Source organism: Canis lupus, chromosome 11, assembly GCF_048164855.1.
Source record: "Canis lupus baileyi chromosome 11, mCanLup2.hap1, whole genome shotgun sequence".
Taxonomy (NCBI): domain Eukaryota; kingdom Metazoa; phylum Chordata; class Mammalia; order Carnivora; family Canidae; genus Canis; species Canis lupus.
Window position 1 is genome coordinate 70,030,111 of NC_132848.1, and position 20,046 is coordinate 70,050,156.

Consider the following 20,046-nt stretch of genomic DNA (forward strand, 5'->3'; position numbering starts at 1 on the left):
TTTATCTGGCCCTCCTAAAAATGTGTGCATGCAAAAATGAATAAATAAACCAACAAAACAAGTCGAAAGTCACATGTAAAACCAGGGAAAATGTTTGCAACACAAAGAGAGATAAAAAGGAACCTCAACAAATCAATTAACAATGAAAAGAATATCTACAATCCAAAATAAAAAAGAACAAGAAAATCAGGAGCTCAAATATAAAGGAATCCAGATGACCAATAAACATAAAGCTACTCAATCTTATAATCAAAGAAACATAAATTGCTAAAACAAGATGTCACTTTTCATCTAACAAGCAAAAATTAAAAAGATTGATAGTATCTAATATGCGCAAAGGTGAGGAGAAACAGCCTCTCATTTACTATTAACTGGAGTGTAAAATAAGTAAGGGGGTTGCTGGGAATCTGGCACTGTGCTTCAAAATTATGTATGTTCAAATTCTTTGACCCAGCAATTTTACTTCCCAAAGAGTACGTTTTCATACAAGATAATGTTCAAGGACATCTACGGAAACACTCTTTGAAATACTGAAACTTGAAAGCAGAGAACAATCTGCATGCCTATTAACAGGAACTGGTTAAATAAATTATGATATAGTCACATTCAATAAAATACTCTGAGGCAGTGAAAAAGTATGAAGTAGAGAACAAATTCCTGAGATATATTAAGTGAACAAAAACTGAACAGCATATCTAATACAACCCACTTGTTTTTAAGAAAAAAAGTATAGAGGCATACTTGGATATGCATGTAAATGTCTTAAAGGATATAAAAGTAGCTGCTAACTATGGCTACTTCTGGGAAACCAAAAAGCAGGATGATAAGGGAGCACATTTTATGTCATACTCTCAGAATTATGATTTTTAAACAATAATAGATACAACATAATAATTATATATATTTACATTTAATAATTTTTCCAATTATCTGAAACTTTGAATTTATTCCCAAATATGCCAGATAAAGTGTCATTTCCCCCAACTTAGCAGCTAAAATCAAACCTATATTATTTTTTTTTAAGATATTATTTATTTATTCATCAGAGACACAGAGAGAGGCAGAGACACAGGCAGAGGGAGAAGCAGGCTCCTTGCAGGGAGCCTGATGCAGGACTCAATCCCAGGACCACAACCTGAGCTAAAGGCAGACACTCAACCACTGAGCCACCCAGGTGCCCCTCAAACTTACATTCTTTAGCCCTATTATATTCAAAGAACCATATGAATAGATTCCTTTTTCTACACATAAATTTTCTAGCCATTTTCTCCCTATTCTCGTGGTACATACGCCTCTACAGTCTTGTTCTCTTAGAACTCCTAGAATTGTGAGGACTCCCAGTCACCACCATTTTTTGCCTACTTAACCCAGCTCGCTCATCACTCAGATCAAGTCATATCCACATGTTACAGAGTCTCACGGCATCCTGGTTTCTCCCTATCATTGTTATAATTTTGTATTTCTGTGATTATCTGATGATTGTCCACCATCCACGCTAGACTGTAAGCCTGGTACAGGGCAAGTCTTTGCTCATTAGTATATTCCAAGTATCATAGCAGCATGTCATAGATGCTACATAAGTATCTATTAAATAAACGAATCCTCAGTGCCCAGCATGTAGTAAGTGCTCAGTAAACATTATTCATTTACATGGCACTGTAGATTATGTGCTAGGAGGAATAGGGATAAATAAAAGAATTGTCAGGGAACGGAGCAAGGATCTGGTTGAGGATAACTAACATTAAATCGTGTCTTCTGTGAATTTCTTTAGTAGTGTTCTGTAGGCCTAGAGCAAGAATAGCTATCCAGAATGAGGGAATGGCTGAGCAAGGACTTGCAAAAGCATCCTTAAAACAACTGACTGGGAAGTATGGCCTTGAAGGGAAAAAGTAAGGCCTTTCCCTCTGGCTGGAGTACCCCATCCTCACACTGCACCCCTTGTATTCTGAGCCTAGTGAAACATCAATTATTTAAACCAGCATCAAAAGGCTTCCATAGCTCCCAAACAAAAGTATCTCTCCTTTGCTCCCAAGGTTCTCCAGACTTATTATATATTCATCAGTCATACTCCTTCTCATGTATCTCGATAAATCCGATGGTGTCAAACCTCATTTTACTTGATCCATTTGTTCATTGCATTCGACAAAAATGATCACACTATTCATTCAGCCCTGAATCCTACAACACTAGACTCTCAAAACAGTCCTTGTTTCTCACCAGTGATTCATTCATTCTGTCTCCTTTCCTGGTTCTTCATCTCCCCAAATCTATAAAGGCTAAGATGCCTAAGGACTCAGGTCTTGTACTACTTTTCTTTTCTGTACATTCACTTCTTTGGTGATTATCTCCAGTCTCCCTATTTTAAATACCATCTGTTCACTGACAACTCCCAAATGTTCTTTTCCAGCAATGAACTCCCTCGCCACAATGAACTTCAGGTTGGGTAACTCGACATCTCCACTTGGATGACTTACAGTCATCTCAAACCTAACATGTCATAACGCAACTTCTAATCTTCCCCCACAAACTGGCTCCTTAGTTTTTCACTCCTTAGTTCATGGCAATTCCATCCTTCTAGTTGCTCGAGCTCCAGATCCTGGCAATTATTTCACTCTTACAATCCATGTTCAATCCATAAACAAATCTGTTACCTTTACCGACAAAATACATCCAAAATTGAACTGCCTCTCACCGCAACTCACTTCTTTTCACCCTATGAAGTCAGTATAATCTCACTGAATTATTACAACACCTTCCTATTTAGTCTCTTGGCTTTTGCCTACCACACTCTCCAACAATCTATTCTTAACATAGCAGCCAAAGTGATACTGTTAAAAAGCTAAATCAGGTCCTGACACCCCTCTGCCCAGAGCATTCCACTGGTTACTTATCCTCTATGCTGTTCCTTCAAGGCAAGACTTACTCTGCATGACATTTGCATCTGCACATGACTAATGTAAGGTCTTCCCACATATTAGGTACATGTAACTGTTTGCTACCTGTCCAAAACCAAAGAAAGCAAACTGGGGACAAACCTTGGGGAATCTTAATATGAGATCAGTCTGTACTTAAAGATATTAGGAAGTCACCACATAGATCCAAAACAAAAATATACCATAATGTACATTCTAGGGCTACTTCCACTCCTATGCTAAGTAGAGTTACATATGATTATGAACTAAGCCAGAAAAACAATGCAATTTATAATTTTTTTGGAACTAGAGGGACATCTGCAGATGCTGCACTAGATTTCTATTACCATAATGACCTTTTTGTACTTTTGTACTGCATTATCTTAGAAAATAATGGTGAAAAGTACACACAACAGTCTATCAATAATGTTGCTCCTTTAGCAGACAGTCCGTGTCGATGCCACCTATAATTCTCCTTCAAACTTACAGTAAAATCCCTAAGATTGACTTTTTCCTTTTAAAGGTGCTGACCTCCAAAAAAGCCAAATTTATCCCAAAGTCCAATAACAGAAGATCTAAATCACAAAAGGTCGTTCAAAATTGAGATGAATAACTACATCAAATTATACAATGAATGTACTTCTGTTATTAATGCTAGTGTTTACCTCAAAGCGTTTTCAAAATTACAGTTATGAAGCGGCAAAACTACCTTCCAGAACCGGGGAATTTGCTTACTACAATAGTCTCATCTCTAAAATAATAACAGTATATAGGGCTATCGTAAAAGTGAAATGAATAATATTGGTAAAGCTTTTAGAACAGTGCTTGGCTCGATTACCAGTCAGTACATTTGCAGGTAGCAACAGTTTACTAATTTACTAGAGTGAAAAGGATCAAATATCCTGATCCAATGTAGACCATTCAAAACCATATTGTGGGGATCCCTGGGTGGCTCAGCAGTTGGGCGCCTGCCTTTGTCCCAGGGCGTGACCCCTGGGTCCCGGGATCCAGTCCCACCTCCCACCTCCCGCTCCCTGCATGGAGCCTGCTTCTCCCTCTGCCTGTGTCTCTGCCTCTCTCTCTCTCTATCATGAATGAATGAATGAATGAATGAATGAATGAATGAATAAATAAATAAATAAACCCATATTGAAAAAAAAAAAAAAACATATGGAAGGCCCAAGTGCTTGGAATCGGTGGCTGAGACAACTGTAAGGAACCGCTTGAGAGCGTCCTCTGAGTGGGACGCAGACAGCGCCAGCACCTGAAGGCCGCTACAGCATCCCGTGGCACCTTGGAGGAGCCCCGCGATGGAGCCCCGGGATGGAGCCCCGGTATGGAGCCCCTGCGATGGGAGTCCCAGGATGGAGTCCGGTGACAGAGCCTCGGTGATGGAGCCCCGCGATGGAGCCCCCGCGATGGGCGCCCCGCGATGGAGCCCCTGGGATGGAGCCCCGGGACGCAGCCCCCGTGATGGAACCTCGCGATGGGGCCCCGGGATGGAGCCCCGGGATGGGCGTCCCAGAATGGAGCCCCGGGATGCAGCCCCGGGATGGAGTCCGGTGACGGAGCCCCGGTGATGGAGCCCCTGGGATGGAGCCCCGGGATGGGCGCCCCGGGATGCAGCCCCGGGATGGGAGCCCCACGATGGAGCCCCGGGATGGGCGTCCCAGGATGGAGCCCCGGGATGCAGCCCCGGGATGGAGTCCGTGACGGAGCCCCGGTGATGGAGCCCCTGGGATGGAGCCCCGGGATGGGCGCCCCGGGATGCAGCCCCGGGATGGGAGCCCCACGATGGAGCCCCGGAATGGAGCCCCGGAATGGAGCCCCGGGATGGGCGTCCCAGGATGGAGCCCCGGGATGCAGCCCCGGGATGGAGTCCGGTGACGGAGCCCCGGTGATGGAGCCCCCGCGATGGGCGCCCCGCGATGGGGCCCCGGGATGCAGCCCCGCCCGCACGCCCGTTATTCCACCTTTCAACCAAACAGCAGCCGCAAGCGGCTTCCCGAGTCTCAGCGGGAGATGCCTGCCCGACTCCTGGGACCCGGCGTCGTCAGGACACAGGGACTCCCGGCCCGACACAGGATCAGGCCGCCCAGAGCTCGCTGGCGGGGCAGACACCTGCGTCCCGCAGACACGGGGTCGCGGCCAACAGAGGCGCGTTCAAGGCACCTGAACCTCGGCCGAGGCACCTCGACCTCCGGAGGCGTGAAAATACATCAACCAGGTGACCTCGTGGACGTCACGGGCGCGGCGTTCGCTCTGGCCCTGGGGCCCTGACAGCTGTGACGTCACTTCAGGGCTCCTCCCCCTGCCGAGGTGCCCGAGGAGCTGACCAGGGAGAAACGGCAGACAAACCAGCAAACCACCTGCAGGCTGGATGGAGAGTGGGGAGGGGCCCAGGTGAGCCCGGGGAGGGGGCGCCGGTGAGGGGCCCAGGTGAGCGGGGGGGGGTGCGGGCGCTCCTGGCGGCCAGCCGGCGTGTGAAAGCCGCGGGGGCTCCCCGAGGGGGCGAACTTGTGCAGAAACACGAGAGAAACTCCCGCCCCAGCTCCGAACGGCCGTACCTCGCGGGCCTCCGGCGCCGGCCTCCGGGAAGAGCAGTCGGGCGGCGGTGACGTCAAAGAGGCGCCGGCGGCGCGGGCGGCGGGGGCGGGGCGGGCGGCGCCGCGTGGTGACGTCAGGCGGCTCGCCCCGCCCCGCCCCGCGCCGGCTCAGGGGCGCCCCTGCGGGCGGCGGGCGGGGGCTGCGGGGGCTGCGGGGTCAGCGGGGTCAGCGGGGGCGGGGCGGGCCCGGGCAGCAGGAAGCCGCGTGAGCCGCCGGGCCCCGTTCGCGCGCGGTTTGCCCCCGCGGCCTCCGCCTGCACCGCGTCGGGGCCGGGTCTCCGTGGGCCGCAGCCCGCCTTCCGGGGCCGGGAGGGCTCGCGGCTCCGCGCCGACTCCCGCTCGGGCCGCGCGGCGAGGCGAGGACCCCGAGACGAGGCAGAGCGCGGCAGGCGCCCTCGGTCCTTCCTTACCGTGTCCCTGCGCGAAAACTTGGGCTTCGACACGCGCAGTGGGGCTGCGGCGGGAAGCGCTGCTCGCCGGCAGCCACCTGCTGTCCTCGCCTCTCGCTCGGCGCCTTCGCCTGCCTCGGCCTCGGCGTCGGCCTCGGCACCGGGGTCAGCAGGGGTCACCCGGGGTCAGCAGGTGTCACCCAGGGTCAGCAAGCGTCTGCACCCGGGGTCAGCAGGTGTCACCCGGAGTCAGCACGCGTTGGCACCCAGGGTCAGCCGGCGTCAGCACCAGGGTCAGCAGGTGTCACCCGGGGTCAGCAGGTGTCACCCAGGGTCAGCAGGCGTCGGCACCCGGGGTCAGCAGGTGTTACCTGGGGTCAGCAGGTGTCACCCGGAGTCAGCACGCGTTGGCACCCAGGGTCAGCAGGTGTTACCCGGAGTCAGCCGGCGTCAGCACCGGGGTCAGCAGGTGTCACCTGGGGTCAGCAGGCGTCGGCACCCGGGGTCAGCAGGTGTCACCCGGAGTCAGCAGGTGTTACCCGGGGTCAGCAGGCGTTGGCACCGGGGTCAGCAGGTGTCACCTGGGGTCAGCAGGCGTCGGCACCCGGGGTCAGCAGGTGTCACCCGGAGTCAGCACGCGTTGGCACCCAGGGTCAGCAGGTGTCAGCGCCCGGGGTCAGCAGGTGTTACCCGGGGTCAGCAGGTGTTACCCGGGGTCAGCAGGTGTCACCCGGAGTCAGCACGCGTTGGCACCCGGGGTCAGCAGGTGTCAGCACCTGGGGTCAGCAGGTGTCACCCGGGGTCAGCCGCGGTCTGCAAGCACCTGCTTTCTTGTGATGAATTCGTAGGCCGGCAGGTCCCTACCGCCATTCAGGCCACGTCATCTCATCGCCCGGGGAATTTTGCCATTTCGTGGCGCCACCAGAAGGGCCAGCGCAGCCCAGTAGGGTATTTTGAGAGACCGTATTTACATAGCTTTCATTACAATATATTGTTATAAGGGCGCCCGGGTGGCTCGGGTGGCTCAGGGGGTTAAGCGTCTGCCTTGGGCTCAGGTCATGATCCCACGGTTATGGGATCAAGCCCCATATGGTCATGGGATCGAGCCCGCATTGATGGGATTGAGCCCCACATCGATGGGATTGAGCCCCATGTGGTTATGGCATCGAGCCCTGCATCGATGGGATCGAGCCCCGCCTCTATGGGATCGAGCCCTGCATCGGTGGGATTGAGCCCCACGTGGTTATGGGATCGAGCCCCGCATTGGGCTCCCTGCTCAGCGAGGGAACCTGCTTCTCCCTCTCCCTCTGCTACTCCTCGTGCTTCTGCTCTCTTGCTCTCTGTCAATTAAATAAATAAAATCTTTTTTTTAATTTAAAAATATTATAATTGTGCTAATGCTGCTAATCTCTTAGTGTGGCTAGTTTACAGATTGAACTGTTTTTTTCTTTTTAAAGATTTTATTTATTTATTCATGAGAGACACAGAGAGAGGCAGAGACACAGGCAGAGGGAGAAGCAGGCTGGATCCCCGACCCGGGGATCACGACCTGAGCCAAAGGGAGACGCTCAACCACTGAGCCACCCAGGCGTCCCCAGATTAAACTTTATCTTAGATGCGTATGAATAGGAAAAAACAGTACATACTGCATATCTGCAGTGTCAGGCATGGGGGCGGGTGTTGGGCCTCGGACCATATTCTCTAAGGACAAGGTGGGGGCTACTGTAAACAACGAAGAGCATCATTTTCGCGTTTGTAACTTGTGATATGTGATGTGCGTATATGAAACCATTGTACTGTATGCCTTAAATGCATACAGTATTGCAGGTCAACTCCATCTCAGTAAAACTGGTGGGGGTGGGGGAATGGGGAGAAGAAAAAAGGAAACTCATCCAAAACCTCTGGTCACAAAAGGGGAAAAAATGCCTCCTGGTAGCATTTGAAAACCACTGCTTTGTGCTACATCACAGTTTCTGTTCTGCTATTTCACATCAGAGACTGAATTGACCTCCGTGCTAGTTGAATCCTCCAGCTCGTGGCTGCAATGAAAGAGACTCAATATTTAACAGTAGAGCTGGCCTTGGAACTGGAAGCAAAGGCGCTGACCACATTCCCAGGGCAGAGCAATTCCTTCCCATTTGATTACTTCACAGCACAAACGACGGTGAGTGATGCAAAACTAGCTGTTCGGGACAAACTATGCGACCTTAGGCCAGGTATTTAACCTCTCATGATCCTTCCTATTCTCATTGGCAAAATAAAGCTAATAATAACTGTGAGACAAATGAGCCACCATAAGTGCTTTCTATAGTGCCCAGCACATAAGCATTTAATAAACATTAATTATTCATTACAGGAATTACCACTATGCAGTATTATCACTAAAAAAAAAAAAAGGAAATTAGAAAATTCTAATGTTGACAGAAATAGAAAATTCTGATGTGGAATTTAGGAAACTTCTTAGGTCTTAGTATTCAAATTATATATAACAAAATCAGGCTCCCAATTAATAATTAAATAGAATTTTTTTTCTATCTTCTGGATAATAACAAAAGAGTCACCATTTTTATAGCCATCATAATAATAATAAACTCAGGTGAGATGCATCAGTAGATGCAAAAACTGTTAGGTGAAAGTTTGATGGAGAGCAGGACGTCTATACCACCTTAAAACACCTCATCACAGGTTATTTTTTAATTATGAAAGTAAAAATGATTTTACAATGGCTAAATCTGGTAGATATAAAACCAAGTGTTCTATTTAGCATCACTAATGGGACAAACTGACATCACGTGCCTTCTTTGATGATGCATTAAGACCACACTATCATTTAATGTATTATACCTGCCGAAAGGGTATTATCTGAAATCTGATCCTCAGGAAATACCAAACACACCCAAAGTGAGGGACATTCTTAAAAAAAAAGAAAAAGGAAAAAAAAAAAAAAAAAAAGCTCTATTTCAGAAATGTTTGTCATGAAAGAAAAAAAAAAAAAAACTGTCCTAGATTGAGAAACTAGGGCAGCCCGGGTGGCTCAGCAGTTTAGTGCCACCTTTGGCCCAGGCCGTGATCCTGGAGACCCGGGATCGAGTCCCGCGTCGGGCTCCCTACGTGGAGACTGCTTCTCCCTCTGCCTGTGTCTCTGCCTCCCTCTCTCTCTCTCTCTGTGTCTCTCGTGATTAAATAAATAAAATCTTAAGAAAAAAGAGAGAGAGAGAGAGAAACTAGAGAGACATGACAGCAAAAGGCAATGTGTGATCCTGGATCGGATCCAGAATCAATGAAGGAAAAAAAAAGACCTCTACAAAGAATATTATCAGGGCAGTTGGTGAAATTGAATGTAGAGTTTATATCGAATAATAGTATTAAATCTATGTTAAGTTTGTTGTATTTGATAATTGCACTATGATTATGTTAGAGAATGTTGTCACTCCCAGGAGATGCGTGCTAAAATATTTAGATTAGGGGTAAAGAGCCACATTGTCTGCAATTTACTCTCAAAGAGTTCTGAAAAAAAAAAAAAAAAAAAAAAACGAGTTCTGAAAAAATAGTAATAGTAATAATAATAGTAATTACATGTGAAGAGAGATATCAGATGTGGCAAAGTGTTTGGTTTATTTTTTTTAAAGATTTATCCATTTGAGGGATCCCTGGGTAGCGCAGCGGTTTGGCGCCTGCCTTTGGCCCAGGGCACAATCCTGGAGACCCGGGGTCGAATCCCACATCGGGCTTCCGGTGCATGGAGCCTGCTTCTCCCTCTGCCTGTGTCTCTGCCTCTCTCTCTCTCTCTCTCTCTCTCTCTCTCTGACTATCATAAAAAATAAAAAAAATAAATAAATTAAAAAAAAAAAGATTTATCCATTTGAGAGAGAGAGAGTGGGGGGTGGAGTTAGAGAGAGAGAATCTTCAAGCTGACTCCCCGCTGAGCATGGAGCCCAACGTGGGACTTGATCTCAAGATCCATGAGATTGTGACCTGAGCCAAAACCAAGAGTCGAACACTTAACCAGCTGAGCCACCCAGGCGCCCCAAGTGTTTGGTTTATAATCGGTGAATCTAGGTGAACAATACGAGACAGTTCATTGTATTATTCTTGCAACATGTCTATAAATTTAGAAAAGAAAAAGAGAGAAGGAGGGAGAAGCAAGGGAGGGAGATACAAAAGCATGATGGATGGGAGACCAGAGAGGAAGAGCCTTCTCTGAAATGCAGCCCTTTCGCTTTCTGGGTGGTTTATTTACAAGACTCGTGTCTTGTTTGTGACCTTTAAGGACCCGGGATGAAAAAAACACCACAGGTTATGGTCTATACGTATGAAATATTACTGTGCAGAATATCGCCCAGTGCCATCCCCATCGCCTCCTTCAATTTTGAAAAGTAAAGTGCAGGCCATACTAAGGTTTACATTCCAGTAGCAAGCTTTGTTTCTTTGTTTCGTAAATCATGAATTCAAAAACAACCGTGAGGGATCCCTGGGTGGCCCAGCAGTTTGGCGCCTGCCTTTGGCCCAGGGCGTGGTCCTGGAGACCCGGGATCGAATCCCACGTCAGGCTCCCCGTGCATGGAGCCTGCTTCTCCCTCTGCCTGTGTCTCTGCCTCTCTCTCTCTCTCACTGTGTGCCTATTATAAATAAATAAAAGTTAAAAAAAATTATAAAAAAAACAAAAACAACCGTGAACTGGGTCCGCATCAGCGTTTGGAAGTTTGTTCTCGTTCGTTAATCAATGGGATCAATTGATTATCTCATTGACTAGCTTAGTCATTGAGCCAAAAAGTGGCTAAATCACTCTCTCTCTACTTCTCAGGCTGGATATTGAGAATAAACAAGCAAGTGAGGCAGCTTTACCACTCAGCTCCCTGAGAACTCCACTCCATCCTCCAGCCTTGCAGGAGAGGGACTGATGGAGAGTAAGCTGTGCTCAGACAGGTAAGTACTGAGGGATGGAAATGCCCGCATGTAAGCCCAGCCCCATTTGGGGCTGACTTGCTAGTTCAGAAGACAATCTGCAATCTAACTCTGCCTGATTTGACTCCTGCTCTAAGAAACAGAGAAATTACAAGAATTTAGGAGCAAATTAGGCTAGTTCAGGGGAAGTCATTAGTGTTTTCATGACACCCTGAGGAACAATGCCCAGATGGTAAAAATATTCTATCTTGAAACCAAGGGTAGGAGAGTCTAGGTGATAAGCAATTGATGCCATCACTATCTTTACTGCTTGTCTAATTAACCCAAATAAATAAGCCGCTTCCTCTTCTATTTTTTTGTGCTTTCTTTCTTTCTTCCTTTTTTTTTTTTTTTTTTTTTTTGGTCGTTATTGCTGTTGTTTTGTTTTCTGAGTGTTGTGAGTACTTGATTCATTTGAAACATCGGGTGGGGTGGGAAAATTTAAGCTAGGTTGTCAGCTCATAAGTCATGCTAAGTACACAGAAAAGTTACATTTTTTTTCCCGTATTGTCCTAGTCCTCTCATAACAAAATGCCACAGACTGGGTGCCTTATAAACAATGGACAACTACTTCCCACAATTATGGAATCTGAAAGTCTGAGATCAGGGTGTCAGTAAGGTTGGGTGAAGCTGTCAACTTCTTGTCTTCTCACTTGGGGAAGGCAGAAGGGAGTTTTCTCAGACCTTGTTTAAAAGTCCTAATCCCATCATAAGGACTCCTCCTTCATGACCTCATCACCTCCCAAAGGCCCCAGCTTCTAGCACCATCACCTTGGGCATTAGGATTTCAGCATATGATTGGGGAAGACACAAAAATTCAGACCATAACACTCATCTTCACCTCACTCTGCTTTATTATCCTAAATTATTTACATCACAAAATGGAGTAAAGACAGGATTTTTAAACCTCCCTAGAATTATCCATTTGGAAAAAAAGTAGCTGTGATAATTCAGTGCTTATTTAAGAAATTGATTCCTGTCATACCTCTTAAAAATACCCTGAAACCTTGCCACATAATAACATCCTTCAAAAAAAGTCAATGTTTATAGGCATGAAGAAAATAAATACGTTTATTACTCAGAATGAATCCATTCTCTGAATTGCATGTAGCCCTCTGCCTCCTGCCATTCCCACATGAAGAATAACCTGAATTTTCCGGAATGACGATCAAGGATATAAAAGGAAAGGGCATTCTTAGGTGGTCCAAGACTGAGAAATCAGTCCTCATCAGTGATGTGGGCATGTGTGATTCAGTTAAGTGCTAACCGGGTCTATAAAACCTGTAAATCATGATTTCCACCCTACTGATTGCTTTTGCTAAACTTTATGACAGAAGTTAGGTGCTGTATTTTGCAATTTCAGGCTTTGAAATGTTTCTGTATGTATTCCTTACAAACCCAGGCTGTACTGAGTTTCCAACATTGTGACATAGGCCCCCGTTACGAGACGGCTAAATCCTTGAAAGAAGCTGGTGGTTGATCAATACATTTGCAGCCGTCTCTGTCTCTGTGCCTTTTTCCAGGTGACTTTGCTATTCCTCCCATCAGGATGTAGGATATCTTTTCTCACCCTTTGATTAGAAGTTTGGCCACTTGCTTTGTTTTGGCCAATGGAGCAATAGTGTATGTGATGCAAGAGGAAGCATGAAAACCTGGGCTTGCTTTGTGCTTCTACCATCAAAATGAGGAGGATAGACCCAGCTAGTCCATTAGCCCAGGAGGAAAGTGAGAGTCATGTGGAGCAGAACCCAGTTATCCCACTAAGCCCAGCCAAACCAGCTGCCTCATAGCCCGTGCCCAGACACGTGAGTTCAGGTCAAGATCAGGAGGTAGGCCAACTTAGCTGAATTCTTCAGACAGCAAAGACATAAATGCATAGAGCTGTCTGCCATATAGTACACTAGCTAACTGCCACAGTTCAGTAAAAAATATATAAAGAGGAAGAGGAGTGAGTTCGGCTTCTTGGAAAGTGTTCATTTTCCTGGATATGACAAGTTATTTATTAAACCAAAAAAATGTAAAGGTTAAAAAAAAAAACTGTATTAAGTACCTTACCCCTGATATGTAAGCTACATATTCAGTGAGGTTTATTTCATAATATTATAAAGGTGATAGTGGTGAAATATAATACTGCTGAAATAAATGAAAACTTTAGGGCAGCCCCGGTGGCGCAGCAGTTTAGCACCGCCTTTGGCCCAGGGCGTGATCCTGGAGTCCGGGGATCGAGTCCCACGTCGGGCTCCCTGCATGGGGCCTGCTTCTCCCTCTGCCTGTGTCTCTGCCTCTCTCTCTCTCTCTCGCTCTGTATCTCTCATGAGTAAATAAAATAAAATCTTAAAAAAAAAAGAAACTTTACTTTTTTTATCATAACACTGCATATCTGTTTGAAGGTATACATTTGTGTATCAAGAGGCAGGCAGAGAGTGATTACCATCTGACAGTGCTTTACTGTCCAGGTATTCATCTGAAGGTTCTGTAATGCATCAAAACTATTTTTGTTTTATCAATTTGTTAATTTTTAGCTCAAAGAATGGATGTGCACATTGTACATAGTTCTGGTTATACAGACATCAAACTTACTCTTTTTATCTATAGATCCTAATAGCCTGTCTTATGTATTTTATTTTTTTATTTTATTTTTTTTGTCTTATGTATTTTAAAGAAACCCCTCTATCCAACTAGTTATCTAAACATAGTAAGAGGAAAAGACTAGTTAAAATTAAATTTCCATACTTAAGTAAAATTTGGTAGTAAATTGTGTAAGAAATGTTTTGATTTGTACTCCGATTTGAAAATTGGAAGAAAGGGTATTATTAAACATTTATTTCATGATATATTAACAAAACGTTTGTTGTATAACTGCAACATACTAATTCTTAGAATGAAGAAAGAATCAAATATTAGTTGAGATTTTTGTTTAAAATACCTCTGACAGGGGCACCTGAGTGTCTCAGTTGCTTAAGCTTCCAACTCATGGTTTCAGCCGAAGTCATGATCTCCGGGTTGTGAGATCAAATCCTGTGTCAGGCTCCACACTCAGTAGGGAGTCTGCTTCTCCTCTCCCTCTGCCCCTCCCACTGCTCAAGCACACTCTCTCTCTCAAACAAATAAGTAAATCTTTAAAATAATTATTTAATATTTCTGACACAATTATTAGAAGATAAATGCAGTGTGGTCTCCTGAATTGGATCCTGGAACAGAAAAAAAATGGTAAAAATTGGTGAAATCTGTATAAAATCTGGAATTTAGTTAAAAGTAATGTGTAAGGGCTGCCTGGGTGGCTGAGTGATTGAGCATCTGCCTTTGGCTCAGGTCATAATCCCCGGGTCCCGGGATCGAGTCCTGCATCGGGCTCCCTGCATGGAGCCTGCCTCTCCCTCTGCCTGTGTCTCTTCCTCTCTCTGTGTGTCTGACATGAATAAATAAATAAAATCTTAATAAATTAATAAATAAATTAATTAATTATTAATTTAAAAAATGTGTAAGTATCAATATCTTAGTTTTGACAAATGTGTAAGTTGAGAATTGCCGTTAGTGGAAACTGGTAAGAAATAGACAAGAACTCTACTATAGTTGTGGCTATTCTATAAATCTAACATATTACAAAATGAAAAGTTTATTTCAAAATTACTTAGGTGGCATGACATGACATTCTTTTCTCACTTTGACAACATAACCACAAAGAGATTCATTTGTTCAGAAACATATGAAGGCTGTACCAGTTTTCCCAAGGGCCTCACTTAGCGCCTTAAGACAAACTTTCTCTTTTAAAGCACCTATCCCAACGGAATCCTCGTAATTTTTCAACATCATAACTGTAGGAATACAGATAATATTGGGAAGGCAGAGAATCCCATATCTCCACTTCTCCTACACTGAAAATACATAAAAAATTAGGGAACCAAAACAGCCACTGAGAATTGACAGCCAATGAAAAAAAGGAAAAGACCCCAACATGGGATACAGACTGTATTTAGAGATTTTCTTCCTTCCGTGGAGTATATCATAAGACCGTCAGAGGCATGTGACCTTAATGACTAAATCCTTCTCTCGCCAAGTCTGTGGCTTCACAGGAGGCAGGAATTTACATAGGCAAAAAGAAGTTACAACATAGGCCCATACCCAATTATGATGTGATTCCGCAAACATGCTTATGTTAATTTTTTTTTCAGATTAAAACAAAAGATAAGATCATAGAAAATGCTAATTCTCACAGAATTCCAGAGTCCCTGAAAATGTGTCTTTGGAGCCCAACTTGAGAAACATTGCTTTAAGGGTTTAGCAGAGGGGCACCCGGCTGGCTCAGTTGGCAGGGCATGCAACTCTTGATCTTGGGGTCATGAGTTCAAGCCCCACACTGGACAGAAATCTTCCTTAAAAGAAAGAAAGAAAGAAAAAAAAAGAGTTTAGCAGAAGAAAAGGCAGTGTAGTGTGGTGTAGTGGTACGAAGCACAACCACAAAGTCAGAATTTCAGGTTGTAACCCCAGCACAGAACTTAATGACTTTGTGAACTCCGACGAGCTACGTTCCCTCTCTGTGTTTCGTTTCCCTCACCCGTAAAAGGAGACGGTCGTCGTATCTTCCTGGTGGTTGGTTGGTAGGATTAAACGAAATAATCTATGAAAAGAAGGTAAACTTGCACCTGGGACTTGATTCTTCTGACTCTGCTTGTACCCAGCCAGTCTTCTGTGAAGGAGGAGGCAGCTGACTAAGCAGACTAAGGAATCATGCATAGAGCTAAGATCCGGCTTACTTTTGTTATTTTCTTCTCTAAAGGTTTTAAGGAGCTCCTGATAACATTTATGCTTCGTCTTCACGTAGTGGGCAGCTCCTCCTCTCCTGTGCACGCTATTCCTTTAGTTCCCGTGAGGAGGCTATGTTCTGTGCAGGTAAAAGTGGGAATTCGTTTCTGGCTCGATCCAATCATAACCACACTGTCAACTTTACAAGATGCTAATTACGAAATAAGAGACAATTGGTTGTGTTTTATGAGGCTGTTAGGACATGCCCAGTATGCCCAGGAAGTGAGCCAGGAGATTGAAACGCAAGTGCTTTGGGCTGTTCCTCCGTGTGTGTTACTGGCTCAATTAAACATACCTTAAAGGAGCGCTTCTTCTTCTTCCGCAGTGGGTGTTTCATAATTTGTTTTGTTAGATGTTGCCCCGAGCAAGTCCTCTGAGGCCGAAGGAGTTCTGAAGCTCTATTTCCAAACACGTTCCATGATTCCTCTCACTCAGCCCCTTACAGGGAAGAGGATCTGGAAAAGATTTCACCGCAAGATTTCACCCTGAGAATCAAGGCCACTGAGAAGCAGGGACATTTTTAAAGAAACTCCATAACTGCCCTCATAACTGATTTGGACAGAACAGACACACTTGAGTAAACGCTGGGGCGTCTCGCTTCTTTGCAAAGGACTCCATCACTACTATTTAAGTCAACATTGATGTGAAGATATTTCCATTTTTCTTTGCTCCCTAGAGCATCGTTGGTTCAGATCTCACGGCTGAAGTTCACACTGGAGATTCTTTGCACTATTCCTTTGGGTTTTTTTTGTTTTGTTTTGTTTTGTTTTTTTAATAAAAGCAACAGAAAAATCTAGTTCCAAGTCAATGTTTCCAATATCAGCTTCTTTCAGAGTTAATAGCTACATGATCAAATCAAAATGTCATTTTTAAGGGACGTCTGGGTGGCTCGGTCAGTTGAGCATCCAACTCATGATTTCGACTGGGGTCATGACCTTAGGGTCATAGGATCAAGGCCCCAGTTGGGTTCTGTGCTTGCTGTAGAATCTGCTTGAAATCTCACTTGAGATTCCCTGACCCCACCCACATCATGCTCATGCTCATTCTCTCTCTCTCTCTCTCTCTTAAATAAATAAATAAATACATAAATTTTAATGGCATTTTTAAGGAGAAAGAAAAAGAATAGTGTAAAGTTCTTGTGACCTTAAATAATTGTATTCACTACATAATAAATATTTGGATTTGAAACTTTTCCTCACCGGTCATGTATGGCGGTTGCTCTGTCTTAACCCCGACATCACACTCTCTACTCAGGTTCCTCACCTTCTTCAAGGGGCGAAAGGGGAGATTTTCAGTAGAAAAGACTCCCTGACTTTGCCCTACATTCTCCACCCCTCTAGAACGGGGCCATATGGGAAGTATCAGGACTGAAAGCACTAGTTTGAAACAACAAAAATAAGCAGATGTTTCAGAAGCATAACCTAGAAGCCATGACCGTCCACACTACTTCTCACTCCCCACCTCCAAGTCGTCATCCTCAGAGCTCCGTGAACTACGCAGAGAACCCACCGGCTACAGCAAAGCACCAGAACCTCACATATCGGCTCACATCAAGCCCTCACACAACCTTTAAGGGCCTTATTCTTGGCATTTCATTTATTGAGCACCAGCTGTAAGCACAGTCTTCTGCTATAACCTCTATATGGAAATGCTCTGCAAACTTCCTCTCTCCTCTCAAACACGATGATGTATCCATCTTGGTGCCGCCCTTGGATCTGGTCTTCATGGAACCCGCAGGAATATACCCTGTTTTTCTCGGTGGTTCCGCTGAGTTCCCATCTCTTAAAGCTTTAGTGTCCAAGTCCTGCGAGTGGTTGCTTGAAAGACCTAATCATTTCACTTTGACCTAAACTTAGCCAGTTATACACACAAACCTGTTGAACCAATGGCTGGATTAAAGAACCCCTTTAACAGAATATCGTGCTACATTTAAATATACTTTTTTAAAAAGCTGTTTTCTTTTATTTGGACTTAGGAGTCTATTATAAATAATAATAATAATAATAATAATAATAATAATAATAATAAGCTTGAGAAGAAAATTAACTAGACAGTTGACCACGGTATGATTATAAAAATATGCAGAGTTAATATTTATTTAGAGAAAAGGCATTCTCTATTTAGAAAAGAGAACAAACATCCCATTTGTTTCATTTGATTTTCTTTCCAAAGGTCTAACTAAAATTCTCTAGGGGACATAGTTTTGTTTGTTTTAGGGGGTTTTTCTTCTTGAAACAGAATAATAGGCAGCCCACACACTTAATATTCATGTATATAGTTTATTAGAAAGGAAGCTTTAAGCGTCGTCATCAGCGTTTTCTGAATTTGGAAAACCTAGCCGCATACAATTTAGACTCTATGATCTGTCCTTAGCCAAAATGTGTGATACTAAAGTGACTTCTTACCCCCGGCAACCCCCTGAGTAAGCACTCAGTGTTCCACACCGCCCTCTCCTGGTGGATTTTCTGGAAAGCTCACATCTAGGCAGCTGAGAGTCCCAAATCCTAGACAATTAAATGCATCCTTTACTTAAGCAGCAGACAGACGCATGAAAACTTCTGTTCACTTCTGACCCAAAATGAAAACGAAAAAGAATGGAAAAAGGAGAAAAAGAGAAGAAAACATTTGGATATGCCTAGCTTTGGCGACTCAAATAATATTAGAATCATTCTTCATCTCCCCATCTACCACTTAGTTCCTCAGTTCCCTTTTTCCTTCTTTCCTCTTATTCCTTTTTCAAGAAATAAATTCCAAATAGCTCATCACAATAGCAATGATGACGTGGGTAGGAAGAAGGAGCCCAAGTCTGACGTTGCTTTGTTTTTAACAAAATGAAAAGAAAAAAAAAATCCTAAACCCAAACCCTATAATTCAACCCAACTTGTCACTACCCTCTGATTAAAGCATTTTTTAAAATAACAGATAGGAAGTTGAGATATGCATTCAGATAAAGATGGTTAGCACAGATCAAAAGGAATTGTACATATGTCAGATTAAGTGACAGGATATGGGGAAGTGGTAGGTCCCATATCCAGTTACTTTATGCACGAGTACATTTGCTGAATGCAGGTACCCTAACAGGCCAGCCACGCGTCGACGGAAACCAGGGACATTAATGGAAAGCAGTCTATAATGGTTAGAGTGTTTGTTCTGATACGGATCCAAGACCACATTTCTCCTAATTAGTAATATTATTGCAATTTTTTTATAACTGTCTATCTTGCCCTGCCCAGATAGTAAATTATCTTGGACTCTTTCATCTGGCATTTCTGAGGGGGTCAGCATTATGTTGTAAGTACTCTATATCCCACATACGTACACTTAGCAATTAGATGTAGACAATTTCCCAGGCCAGTTAGAAAGAGAAATTTTTAAATCTTCCCCCCACAAAAACAAATAAACAAAAACCATGTAAGGCATTTTGAGAAACAAAAGGGACAAATGATATAGAATAATGTCAATATCCGTGGAGCCCAGAAAAGAATACTTAGCTGGTTTTGAGGTGAAGTGGGTTTTGGGAAGAAGAAAGGATTAAAAGCAGGAATAGTTTACTTGCTAATTAAAATGGAAAAATCATACAAGGGTCATTTTTCGGGAAGGGTGAGTTACGACGGAAGGGTATGGCCTAAGACCGCAATTAATGCCACATATTTCTTTGGGATTCCACTCATATATTACCATTCATAATGAAGGTGATCTTGGCTAATCAAGGCCATGCTATAAATCAGAGAAATTAAAAACCCATGTGAGGGAAATTCTATGCAGCTTAATACAGGGATTGCTTCCTTGCTTAACGTAGTCCCTAAGATCTGAAATTCTAGAGCTGGAAAGACCTTCTCGTTTACCTTTGCCACACCTGACTAACCCCAGTATAGTAATAATCAAATCACCATTTAGCTAAAACAATTGCATACGCTTAATAATCCAACAGGCTAGGACTAGGATGAGAGGAATGACACACTGGCCTTCAGGCACAGACTTCAAGGGGGCCGGGGGCTTGATTTTCCAAGCCTCAGTAATCAAGGTAAATAACATTTCAACTTCCACCTACCCAGATCCCTTCTCTGCTGAATCCTGTCTTTATTTAAAATGTCGTTATATTGTTCATCATGGATTTTTTTTTGCATTGATTTTGGTTTTTTTTTAATATTATTTATCTTGATAACTGAGGTTTTTGGCACTTAAATGTTGCCGCCTAAGGCAAATGCTTCACTCACCTCACACTAGTCTTGGACCTGCAAACCTATTCCACTATTTATATAATTTCAGAATCAGAAGTGTTTTCCTTACGTCTAACTCAGGTTTCTCAAGCTTGGCAACTGTTAGACATTTTGGGGCCAGATAATTCTTCGTTGTGGAGGTTGTCCTATAAATTATAGGATGTTTATTTTT

General features: G+C 44.2%; 1 protein-coding gene and 1 long non-coding RNA gene across 13 annotated transcripts in view; one reads left to right on the plus strand and one right to left on the minus strand.

Moving 5' to 3' along the window:
- Positions 1–5,592, minus strand: part of C1D (C1D nuclear receptor corepressor) — a 19,071-nt gene extending 13,479 nt beyond the window's left edge. The window contains exon 1 of one of the 2 annotated variants that reach the window (XM_072768646.1): positions 5,480–5,592. The gene's annotated coding sequence lies outside the window, so the exon portion shown is untranslated. Of the gene's footprint in view, positions 1–5,084; positions 5,286–5,479 lie in introns of those variants that run through there. The other variant, XM_072768647.1, reaches the window with a different exon arrangement.
- On the plus strand, positions 5,172–16,847 carry LOC140600405 (uncharacterized). 11 transcript variants are annotated; one of them, XR_012003671.1, is made up of 4 exons: positions 5,172–5,315; positions 7,903–8,071; positions 10,712–10,833; positions 15,629–16,847. It is a non-coding gene; the product is annotated as an uncharacterized lncRNA (long non-coding RNA). The 11 variants fall into 11 exon arrangements; XR_012003675.1 differs by lacking the exon at positions 5,172–5,315 and adding an exon at positions 5,811–6,072; XR_012003672.1 differs by lacking the exon at positions 5,172–5,315 and adding an exon at positions 6,093–6,559.
- Positions 16,848–20,046: the final 3,199 nt, after the last annotated feature.